This window comes from Triticum dicoccoides, chromosome 5B (genome assembly GCF_002162155.2).
Source record: "Triticum dicoccoides isolate Atlit2015 ecotype Zavitan chromosome 5B, WEW_v2.0, whole genome shotgun sequence".
Taxonomy (NCBI): Eukaryota; Viridiplantae; Streptophyta; class Magnoliopsida; order Poales; family Poaceae; genus Triticum; species Triticum dicoccoides.
In genome coordinates, this window is record NC_041389.1 from 44,458,508 (window position 1) to 44,471,501 (window position 12,994).

Here is a 12,994-nt window from a genome sequence, read left to right on the forward strand (position 1 = left end):
AACAAGATGCCAGAAGAATGGAGACGGAGTATATTAGTACCAATCTTCAAGAACAAGGGGGATGTTCAGAGTTGTACTAATTACCGTGGAATTAAGCTGATGAGCCATACAATGAAGCTATGGGAGAGAGTCATTGAGCACCGCTTAAGAAGAATGACAAGCGTGACCAAAAATCAGTTTGGTTTCATGCCTGGGAGGTCGAGCATGGAAGCCATTTTCTTGGTACGACAACTTATGGAGAGATATAGGGAGCATAAGAAGGACTTGCATATGGTGTTCATTGACTTGGAGAAGGCCTATGATAAGATACCGCGGAATGTCATGTGGTGGGCCTTGGAGAAACACAAAGTCCCAGCAAAGTACATTACCCTCATCAAGGACATGTACAATAATGTTGTGACAAGTGTTCGAACAAGTGATGTCGACATCGATGACTTCCCGATTAAGATAGGACTGCATCAGGGGTCAGCTTTGAGCCCTTATATTTTTGCATTGGTGATGGATGAGGTCACAAGGGGTATACAAGGAGATATCCCATGGTGTATGCTCTTTGCGGATGATGTGGTGCTAGTTGACGATAGTCGGACGGGGGTAAATAGGAAGTTAGAGTTATGGAGACAAACCCTGGAATCGAAAGGGTTTAGGCTTAGTAGAACTAAAACCAAGTACATGATGTGCGGTTTCAGTACTACTAGCTGTGAGGAGGAGGAGGTTAGCCTTGATGGCCAGGTGGTACCTCGGAAGGACACCTTTCGGTATTTGGGGTCAATGTTGCAGGAGGATGGGGGTATTGATGAAGATGTGAACCATCGAATCAAAGCCGGATGGATGAAGTGGCGCCAAGCTTCTGGCATTCTCTGTGACAAGAGAGTGCCACAAAAGCTAAAAGGCAAGTTCTACAGGACGGCGGTTCGACCCGCAATGTTGTATGGCGCGGAGTGTTGTACGACTAAAAGGCGACATGTTCAACAGTTAGGTGTGGCGGAGATGCGTATGTTGAGATGGATGTGTGGCCACACGAGGAAGGATCGAGTCCGGAATGATGATATACGAGATAGAGTTGGGGTAGCACCAATTGAGGAGAAGCTTGTCCAACATCGTTTGAGATGGTTTGGGCATATTCAGCGCAGGCCTCCAGAAGCTCCAGTGCATAGCGGACGGCTAAAGCGTGCGGAGAATGTCAAGAGAGGGCGGGGTCGACCGATTTTGACATGGGAGGAGTCCGTTAAGAGAGACCTGAAGGATTGGAGTATCGACAAAGAGCTAGCTATGGACAGGGGTGCGTGGAAGCTTGCTATCCATGTGCCAGAGCCATGAGTTGGTTGCGAGATCTTATGGGTTTCACCTCTAGCCTACCCCAACTTGTTTGGGACTAAAGGCTTTGTTGTTGTTGTTGTTGTTGTTGTTGTTGATGTGTTTTTTGCATGATGCAAGTAGTGTGCGTGTGTGTGTGCGCACGCGCATCATGGCAATTTTTTGTTTGTTTTTGGACTTGTTTTGTGCAACATTAGGCAAGTGGGTTGCGGCTGGGCCTTTTTTTTTTATTTTGGGCTTACTGGTGCGGCGCGGGTGGACAGCAGGAATCCTTTGATGTTTGCCTCAAGAAAAAATGATTCGTTCGATATGGGAAAGGAAACGTTCAGTGTGGCCTCCTTCCTAGCCCAAACGTTTTCGTTCGGTTTGATCGATGGACAAGAACGATGAGTCGTTTGGTCCGGGAGTCTCCCACACCGAACGTCAGCGCCATATCGGGGTCCAAAAACATGATGGTAACATAGCACTACAAAAGATTGACCAGTTTTTCCAATTGTACTAATAGATTAGCATTAATACAAACTGTACCAACAAGCAACTAATTGATAGCAAACTTGGCACATGTGGATCTAATATTTGTGCAAGCGCATGGGCAATATAATGAATCCGGACAGCAATGTAACTGGTTAATTTTGAATGTCTAAATGTTTATGAGATAAAACTACAGAAATAAATAGTGCAATTCAGTCGATAACTACTATTACATGACATTTGGATTCAGCCATTCATGAGAAACAAAGGATTGATGAATGGGCTGATTGAAAGTCACCCGCAAGAACTAATCACTAAATGCATCTATTTGCAATACAACACCTATGAAGGACACTAAGATAGAACAACAATCGATTACCACACCGAGACCTAATAATGGCAAACTTAACTCGTGGCCGACAGGGATTGGACGCAGGTCAAGGCTTGGCCAAGAACACGGTCCACTGGCGCCCGATGGATAAGATCTGGGAATAGCTCCGAATAGGGGGATGGGGATGATGTCTACTATGCAACCTTCTTCTTATAGACGTTGCTGGGCCTCCAAGTATAGAGTTTTGTAGGATAGTAGCAAATTTCCCTCAAGTGGATGACCTAAGATTTATCAATCCATCGGAGGCATAGGATGAAGATGGTCTCTCTCAAATAACTCTGCAACCAAATATCAAAGAGTCTCTTGTGTCTCCAACACACCCAATACAATGGTAAATTGTATAGGTGCACTAGTTCAGCAAAGAGATGGTGATACAAGTGCAATATGAATAGTAGATATAGGATTTTGTAATATGAAAATATAAAAAAGCAAGGTAGCAAGTAACAAAAGTGGGAAAAAACGGTATTGCAATGCTTAGAAACAAGGCCCAGGGTTCATACTTTCACTAGTGCAAATTGTCTCAATAATGATAACATAATTAGATCATATGGCAATCCCTCAACGTGTGACAAAAGTCACTCCAAAGTTCCTATCGCGGAGAACATAAGATGAAATTGCTTGTAGGGTATGAAACCACTTCAATGTTATTCTTTCTGATCAATCCATTGAGCTATTCCTATAAGTGTCACAAACAGCCCTAAAGTTCGTAGTAAAATAACACCATATGACACACATCAATCAACCCTAATGTCACCTAGTTACTCCAATGTCACCACGAGTATCCGTGGGTTAATTATACGATAAGCATCACACAATTTCAGATTCATAATATTCAATCCAACACAAAGAACTTCAAGAGCATCCCGAGATTTCTACCAGATAAAGGAATATGAAAACATGCATCAACCCCTATGCATAGATTACTTCAATGTCACCTGATACGTCTCCAACGTATCTATAATTTTTGATTGTTCCATGCTATTATATTACCCGTTTTGGATGTTTATGGGCTTTACTTTACACTTTTATACCATTTTTGGGACTAACCTACTAACCGGAGGCCCAACCCGAATTGCTGTTTTTTTGCCTATTTCAGTGTTTCGAAGGAAAGGAATATCAAACGGAGTCCAAACGGAATGAAACCTTCGGGAGCGATCTTTTTGGAACAAACGTGATCTAGGGGACTTGGACTGGACGTCAAGCAACAGAGGAGGCGTCCATGAGGGTGCCCGGCACGCCCCCTAGAGGTGGGCGCGCCCCCCACCCTCATGGGCCCCTCGAGCGTCCACCGACCTACTTCTTCCTCCTATATATACCCATGTACTCCGAAAACATCCAGGAGCACCACGAAAAACTATTTCCACCGTCGCAACCTTTTGTATCTGCGAGATCCCATCTTGGAGCCTTCGCCGGCGCTCCGCAGGAGGGGGAATCGACCATGGAGGGCCTCTACATCATCTCCAAGGCCCTTCCGATGAGTTGTGAGTAGTTTACGACAGACCTTCGGGTCCATAGTTATTAGCTAGATGGCTTCTTCTCTCTCTCTTTAAATCTCAATACAAAGTTCTCCTCGATCTTCTTGGAGATCTATTCGATGTAACTCTTTTTGCGGTGTGTTTGTCGAGATTCGATGAATTGTGGGTTTATGATCAAGTTTATCTATGCAAAATATTTGAATCTCCTCTGAATTCTTTTATGTGTGATTAAGTTATCTTTGCAAGTCTCTTGGAATTATCAGTTTGGTTTGGCCTACTAGATTGATCTTTCTTGCAACGGGAGAAGTGCTTAGCTTTGGGTTCAATCTTGCGGTGTCCTTTCCCAATGACAGCAGGGGCAGCAAGGCACGTATTGTATTGTTGCCATCGAGGATAAAAAGATGGGGTTTATATCATATTGCATGAGTTTATCCCTCTACATCATGTCATCTTTCTTAATGTGTTACTCTGTTCTTTATGAACTTAATACTCTAGATGCAGGCAGGAGTCGGTCGATGTGTGGAGTAATAGTAGTAGATGCAGGCAGGAGTCTGTCTACTTGTCACGGACGTGATGCCTATATACATGATCATGCCTAGATAATCTCATAATTATTCGCTTTTCTATCAACTGCTCGACAGTAATTTGTTCACCCACCGTAATACTTATGCTATCTTGAGAGAAGCCACTAGTGAAACCTATGGCCCCCGGGTCTATCTTTTATAATATAAGTTTACCATCTACTTTTATATGCATCTTTACTTTTCCAATCTATATCATAAAAATACCAAAAATATTTATCATATTATCTCTATCAGATCTCACTTTTGCAAGTGGTCGTGAAGGGATTGACAACCCCTTTATTGCGTTGGTTGCGAGGTTCTTGTTTGTTTGTGTAGGTGCGTGGGACTTTTGAGGAGCCTCCTATCGGTGAAGGAAATATACCCTAGAGGCAATAATAAAGTTATTATTTATTTCCTTATTTCATTATAAATGTTTATTATTCATGCTAGAATTGTATTAAACCGGAAACATAATACATGTGTGAATACACAGACAAACATAATGTCACTAGTATGCCTCTATTTGACTAGCTCGTTAATCAAAGATGGTTAAGTTTTCTAACCATAGACATGAGTTGTCATTTAATTAACGGGATCACATCATTAGAGAATGATGTGATTGACTTGACCCATTCCGTTAGCTTACGACTTGATCGTTTAGTATGTTGCTATTGCTTTCTTCATGACTTATACATGTTCCTATGACTATGAGATTATGCAACTCCCGTTTACCGGAGGAACACTTTGTGTGCTACCAAACGTCACAACGTAACTGGGTGATTATAAAGGTGCTCTACAGGTGTCTCCGAAGGTACTTGTTGAGTTGGCGTATTTCGAGATTAGGATTTGTCACTCCGATTGTCGGAGAGGTATCTCTGGGCCCTCTCGGTAATGCACATCACTATAAGACTTGCAAGCAATGTGACTAATGAGTTAGTTGTGGGATGATGTATTAAGGAACGAGTAAACGAGATTGAGCTAGGTATTCAGATACCGACGATCGAATCTCGGGCAAGTAACATACCAATGACAAAAGGGAACAACGTACGTTATTATGCGGTTTGACCGATAAAGATCTTCGTAGAATATGTGGGAGCCAATATGAGCATCCAGGTTCTGCTATTGGTTATTCACCGGAGACGTGTCTCGGTCATGTCTACATAGTTCTCGAACCCGTAGGGTCCGCACGCTTAACGTTCGGTGACGATCGGTATTATGAGTTTATGTGTTTTGATGTATCGAAGGTAGTTCGGAGTCCCGGATGAGATCGAGGACATTACGAGGAGTCTTGAAATGGTCGAGACATAAAGATTGATATATTGGACGACTATATTCGGACACCGGAAGTGTTCCGGGTAGTTTCGGAGAAAACCGGAGTACCGGGAGGATACCGGAACCCCTCGGGAGAAGTTATGGGCCTTATGGGCCATAAGAAGGAAGCACGCCAGCCCAAAAGGGGCTGGTGCGCCCCCCTTTGGGCAGGAGGCCGAATAGGAGTAGGTTTGGGGGGTGCGGCCCCCCTTTCCTTCTCTCCTACTCCTCCTTCACTTTCCTCTCCTACTACAACTTAGGAAGGGGGAATCCTACTCCCACCGAGAGTAGGACTCCCCCCTTGGGCGCGCCCAGAGAGGGCCGGCCCTCCCCTCCTCCACTCCTTTATATACAGGGGCAGGGGGCACCTCTAGACACACAAGTTGATCTGTTGATCTCTCCCAGCCGTGTGCGGTGCCCCCCTCCACCATATTCCACCTCGGTAATATCGTAGCGGTGCTTAGGCGAAGCCCTGCGTCGGTAGCATCATCAACACTGTCATCACGCCATCGTGCTGACGGAACTCTCCCGCAAAGCTCTGCTGGATCGGAGTTCGTGAGACGTCATCGAGCTGAATGTGTGCTGAACTCGGAGGTGCCGTGCGTTTGGTACTTGGATCGGTCGGATCGTGAAGACGTACGACTACATCAACCGTGTTGTGCTAACGCTTCCGCTTTCGGCCTACGAGGGTACATGGACAACACTCTCCCCTCTCGTTGCTATGCATCACCATGATCTTGCGTGTGCGTAGGATTTTTTTTTGAAATTACTACGTTCCCCAATAGTGGCATCCGAGCCAGGTTTTATGCGTAGATGTTATATGCACGAGTATAACACAAGTAAGTTGTGGGCGATACAAGTCATACTGCGTACCAGCATGTCATACTTTGGTTCGGCGGTATTGTTGGATGGAGCGGCCCGGACCGACATTACGCGTACACTTACGTGAGACTGGTTCTACCGACGTGCTTTGCACATAGGTGGCTGACGGGTGTCAGTTTCTCCAACTTTAGTTGAACCGAGTGTGGCTACGCCCAGTCCTTGAGAAGGTTAAACAACACTAACTTGACGAAATATCATTGTGGTTTTGATGCGTAGGTAAGAACGGTTCTTGCTCAGCCCGTAGTAGCCACGTAAAACTTTCAACAACAAAGTAGAGGACGTCTAACTTGTTTTTGCAGGGCATGTTGTGATGTGATATGGTCAACACATGATGCTAAATTTTATTGTATGAAATGATCATGTTTTGTAACAAAGTTATGGGCAACTGGCAGGAGCCATATGGTTGTCGCTTTATTGTATGCAATGCAATCGCCCTATAATTGCTTTACTTTATCACTAAGCGGTAGCAATAGTCATAAAAGCAATAGTTGGCGAGATGACAATGATGCTACGATGGAGATCAAGGTGTCATGCCGGTGACGATGGTAATCATGACGGTGCTTCGGAGATGGAGATCACACGCACAAGATGATGATGGCCATATCATATCACTTATATTGATTGCATGTGATGTTTATCCTTTATGCATTTTATTTTGCTTTGATTGACGGTGGCATTATAAGATGATCTCTCACTAAATTTCAAGGTATAAGTGTTCTCCCTGAGTATGCACCGTTGCAAAAGTTCTTCGTGCCGAGACTCCACGTGATGATCGGGTGTGATAAGCTCTATGTTCAAATACAACGGGTGTAAGCCAGTTTTACACACGCAGAATACTCAGGTTAAACTTGATGAGCCTAGCCTATGCAGATATGTCCTCAGAACACTGGAGACCGAAAGGTCGAGCATGAATCAAATAGTAGATATGATCAACATAGTGATGTTCACCATTGAAAACTACTCCAACTCACGTGATGATCGGACATGGTTTAGTTGATTTGGATCACGTGATCACTTAGATGATTAGAGGGATGTCTATCTAAGTGAGAGTTCTTAAGTAATTTGATTAATTGAACTTTAAGTTATCATGAACTTAGTCCTGATAGTATTTTGCAAATTATGTTGTAGATCAATAGCTCGCGTTGTTGCTTCTCTATGTTTGTTTTGATATGTTCCTAGAGAAAAACTATGTTGAAAGATGTTAGTAGCAATGATGCGGATTGGATCCGTGATCTGAGGATTATCCTCATTGCTGCACAGAAGAATTATGTCCTTGATACACCGCTAGGTGACAGACCTATTGCAGGAGTAGACGCAGATGTTATGAATGTTTGACAAAGCTCGGTATGATGACTACTTGATAGTTTAGTGCACCATGCTTTACGGCTTAGAACCGGGACTTCAAAAATGTTTTGAACGCCATAGAACATATAAGATGTTTCAAGAGTTGAAATTGGTATTTCATACTCATTCCCGTGTCAAAAGGTATGAGACCTTTGACAAGTACTTTGTCTACAAGATGGAGGAGAATAGCTCAGCTAGTGAGCATGTGCTTAGAATGTCTGAGTACTACAATCACTTGATTCAAGTGGGAGTTAATCTTCCAGATAAGATAGTGATTGACAGAGTTCTCTAGTCACTATCACCAAGTTACTAGAACTTCATGATGAACTATAATATGCAAGGGATAACAGAAACGATTCCCAAGCTCTTCGTGATGCTGAAATCGACAAAGGTAGAAATCAAGAAAAGCATCAAGTGTTGATGGTTGACAAGGTCACTAGTTTCAAGAAAAGGGAAAAGGGAAGAAGGGGAACTTCAAGAAGAATAGCAAGCAAGTTGCTGCTCCAATGAAGAAGCCCAAAGCTAGACCCAAGCCTGGAACTGAGTGCTTCTACTGCAAAGGGAATGGTCACTGGAAGCGGAACTACCCAAAACATTTGGTGGATAAGAAGGATGGCAAAGTGAACAAGGGTATATTTGATATACAGGTTATTGATGTGTACCTTACTAGTGTTTATAGTAGCCCCTGGGTATTTGATACTTGTTCGGTTGCTAAACATTAGTAACTCGAAACAGGAGTTACAGAATAAACAGAGACTAGTTGAGGGTGAAGTGACGATATGTGTTGGAAGTGGTTCCAAGATTGATATGATCATCATCGCACACTCCCTATACTTTCGGGATTAGTGTTAAACCTAAATAAATGTTATTTGGCATTTGCATTGACTGAATATGATTTGATCATGTTTATTGCAATACGGTTATTCATATAAAGTCAGAGAATAATTGTTGTTCTGTTTACATGAATAAAACCTTCAATGGTAATACACCCAATAAAATAGTTTGTTGGATGTCGATCGTAGTGATACACATATTCATAATGTTGAAGCCAAAAGATACAAAATTGATAATGATAGTGCAACTTATTTGTGGCAGTGCCGTTTGGGTCATATCAGTGTAAAGCACATGAAGAAACTCCATATAGATGGACTTTTGGAATCACTTGGTTATGAATCATTTGATGCTTGAGAACCATTCCTTTTGGGCAAGATGACTAAAACTCCGTTCTCCGGAACTATGGAACGAGCTACTAACTTGCTCGAAATAATACATACCGTTGTATGCAGTCCAATGAGTGTTGATGCTCGTGGCAGGTATCATTATTTTCTGACCTTTCACAGATGATTTGAGCAGATATGAGTATATCTACTTGATGAAACATAAGTCTGAAACATTTGAAAAAGTTCAAAGAATTTCAGAGTGAAGTGGAAAATCATCTTAACAAGAAAATAAAGTTTTCTGCGATTTGATCGCGGAGATGAATATTTGAGTTACGAGTTTGGTCTTCAATTAAAACAATGTGGAATAGTTTCACAAACTCATGCCACCTGGAACACCACAGCTTAATGGTGTGTCCGAACATCATAATCGTACTTTATTGGATATAGTGCAATCTATGATGTCTCTTACCGATTTACCACTATCGTTTTGGGGTTATGCATTAGAGACAGCTGCATTCACGTTAAATAGGGCACCATTGAAATCCGTTGAGACGATGCCTTATGAACTATGGTTTGGCAAGAAACCAAATTTGTCGTTTCTTAAAGTTTGGGGCTGCGATGCTTATGTGAAAAAACTTCAACCTGATAAGCTCGAACCCAAATCGGAGAAATATGTCTTCATAGGATACCCAAAGGAGACTATTGGGTACACCTTCTATCACAGATCCGAAGGCAAGACTTTTGTTGCTAAATTTGGATCCTTTCTAGAGAAGGAGTTTCTCTCGAAGAATTGAGTGGGAGGAAAGTAGAACTTGATGAGGTAACTGTACCTGCTCCCTTATTGGAAAATAGTTCATCACAGAAACCGGTTCCTGTGACGCCTACACCAATTAGTGATGAAGCTAATGATATTGATCATGAAACTTCAGATCAAGTTACTACCAAACCTCGTAGGTCAACCAGAGTAAGATCCGCACCAGAGTGGTACGGTAATCCTATTCTGGAGGTCATGTTACTTGACCATGGCAAACCTACGAACTATGAGGAAGCGATGATGAGCCCAGATTCCGCAAGATGGCTTGATGCCATGAAATCTAAGATGGGATCCATGTATGAGAACAAAGCAAGGACTTTGGTTGACTTGCCTGATGATCGGCAAGCCATAGAAAATAAATGGATCTTCAAGAGGAAGACGGACGCTGATAGTTGTGTTACTATCTACAAAGCTCAAATTGTCAAAAAGGTTTTTCGACAAGTTCAAGGTGTTGAATACAATGAGATTTTCTCACCCATATCGATGCTTAAAAGTCTGTCCGAATCATGTTAGCAATTGCCGCATTTTATGAAATTTGGCAAATGGATGTCAAAACTACATTCCTTAATGGATTTCTTAAAGAAGAGTTGTATATGATGCAACCAGAAGCACTAGTAGAAAACAGGGCTTTGGTTCGGGCCTGGCCAGCCCATTAGTCCCGGTTCTTCATGAACCGGGACCCATGGGGGGCATTAGTCCCGGTTCATGAGCCTAGGGGGCCGGCCGGGGCCTCATGGGCATTGGCCCCGGTTCATCTGGATCCATTTGTCCCGGTTCTAGACACGAACTGGGACCAATGGTCCTCGCTCCTGGCCCACAACCATTGGTCCTGGTTCATGGCTTGAACCGGGACAGATTGCCGGTCTTTAGTACCGGTTTCTACCATGAACCGGGACAAATGAGTTGCCTATATATACCCCATCGCCACAGCAGATCACCCCATAGTGCTCTGTTTTTTCTGGCCGGCGAGGGGTGGGCATTTGGGTGCTCTAGCTCACCTCCTATGCACATGAGGTGTTCGATGAAATGTTCGAGCCACACTAGTTAATCTTTCTCCTCTCGAAACTCAACCTCCGAGCTCCATTTTCCCTGAGATTTGTCTAGGTTTAGCGGTCCGTCACGTCCCGCCCCCGTCTTCACCACCGTCGATCGCCCATGCCGATCTCGTCGATGGCACCACCGTGGTGAGCCTCTTGTTCTTATGTTCTTTCTGAAAGAAAAATATTTTACTTCAGATAGATACTTATCTAATTTTCTTACTTTTATTATTGCTTGTTATTATATAGTGCGATGGTTTTGGTATCCGCCCCCATCGGCCCTCGTCCTGTCTATGATTCAGATGTGGTATATATTATCTTTTCATAACTATTTTGTTCATTTATTGTTTATGACAATTATGCCGACCAATGTGACATAGATTTTATTTATCTAGGAGGTTGTTGAACCGGAAATTCCAACTGACCCTATTGTCGAGAGGTTAAATTTAGTTGAAGAAGAAAACAATTACTTGAAGGAAAAAATAAGAAAAATTGAGGAGGAGAAAGATGATATTGGAGTTGCATGTTGCGGATGTCGTCGATGATCACAAGATCAAGATGGATGCAATGCGGTTGAAGATTAAAAAGATTAGAAAATATGCCATTCATACCGAGGCTTGGTATCATTATGTAGTTGGATCAGTTGTTACCTTGGTTGCGATTATGATCGCATTTGTCATTGTATTGAAATGTTTTGCATAATTTCAATGTATTGTTTAATTAGATGCTCTCGAGAGCTATATGTCGTTCAATGAGAACTATGTATGTACTTTGGTTTTAATGTGATGATGTGATAACCCACAAGTGTAGGGGATCGCAACAACTTTTGATGGTAGAGTATTCAACCCAAATTTATTGATTCGACACAAGGGGAGCCAAAGAATATTATTGAGTGTTAGCAGTTGAGTTGTCAATTCAACCACACCTGGATAACTTAATATCTGTAGCAAAGTATTTAGTAGCAAAGTAGTATGATAGTAATGGTAACAGCGGCAAAAGTAAAGATAATAGTTTTGTAGGAATTGTAACAATAGCAAGGAAAAAGTAAATAAGCGTAACACAAGATGTGAAAAGCTCGTAGGCATTGGATCCGTGATGGATAATTATGTCGGATGCAATTCCTCATGCAATAGCTATAACATAGGGTGACACAAAACTAGCTCCAATTCATCAATGTAATGTAGGCATGTATTCCAAATATAGTCATACGTGCTTATGGAAAAGAACGTGCATGACATCTTTTGTCCTACCCTCCCGTGGCAGCGGGATCCTAGTGGAAACTAAGGGATATTAGGGCCTCCTTTTAATAGAGAATCGGACCAAAGAATTAGCACATAGTGAATACATGAACTCCTCAAACTACGGTCATCACCGAGAAGTATCCCGATTATTGTCACTTCGGGGTTGTCGGATCATAACACATAATAGGTGACTATAGACTTGCAAGATAGGATCAAGAACACACAAATATTCATGAAAACATAATAGGTTCAGATCTGAAATCATGGCACTCGGGCCCTAGTGACAAACATTAAGCAAAGCAAAGTCATAGCAACATCAATCTCAGAACATAGTGGATACTAGGGATCAAACCCTAACAAAACTAACTTAATTACATGGTAAATCTCATCCAACCCATCACCGTCCAGCAAGCCTACGATGGAATTACTCACGCACGGCGGTGAGCATCATGAAATTGGTGATGGAGGATGGTTGATGATGATGACGACGACTAATCCCCCTCTCCGGAGCCCCGAACGGACTCCAGATCAGCCCTCCCGAGAGAGATTAGGGCTTGGCGGCGGCTCCGTATCGTAAAACGCGATGAAACTTTCTCTCTGATTTTTTTCTCCGCGAGACGGAATATATGGAGTTGGAGTTGAGGTCGGCGGAGCCTCAGGGGGCCCACGAGACAGGGGGGCACGCCCGGGGGGTGGGCGCGCCCCCACCCTCGTGGACAGGGTGTGGGCCCCCTGGTCTTGATTCTTTCGCCAGTATTTTTTATATTTTCTGAAACTTGCCTCCGTGGATTTTCAGGACATTTCGAGAACTTTTGTTTTCTACACATAAAATAACATCATGGCAGTTCTGCTGAAAACAGCGTCAGTATGGGTTAGTTTCATTCAAATCATGCAAGTTAGAGTCCAAAACAAGGGCAAAAGTGTTTGGAAAAGTAGTTACGTTGGAGATGTATCAACTCCCCCAAGCTTAAACCTTTGCTTGTCCTCAAGC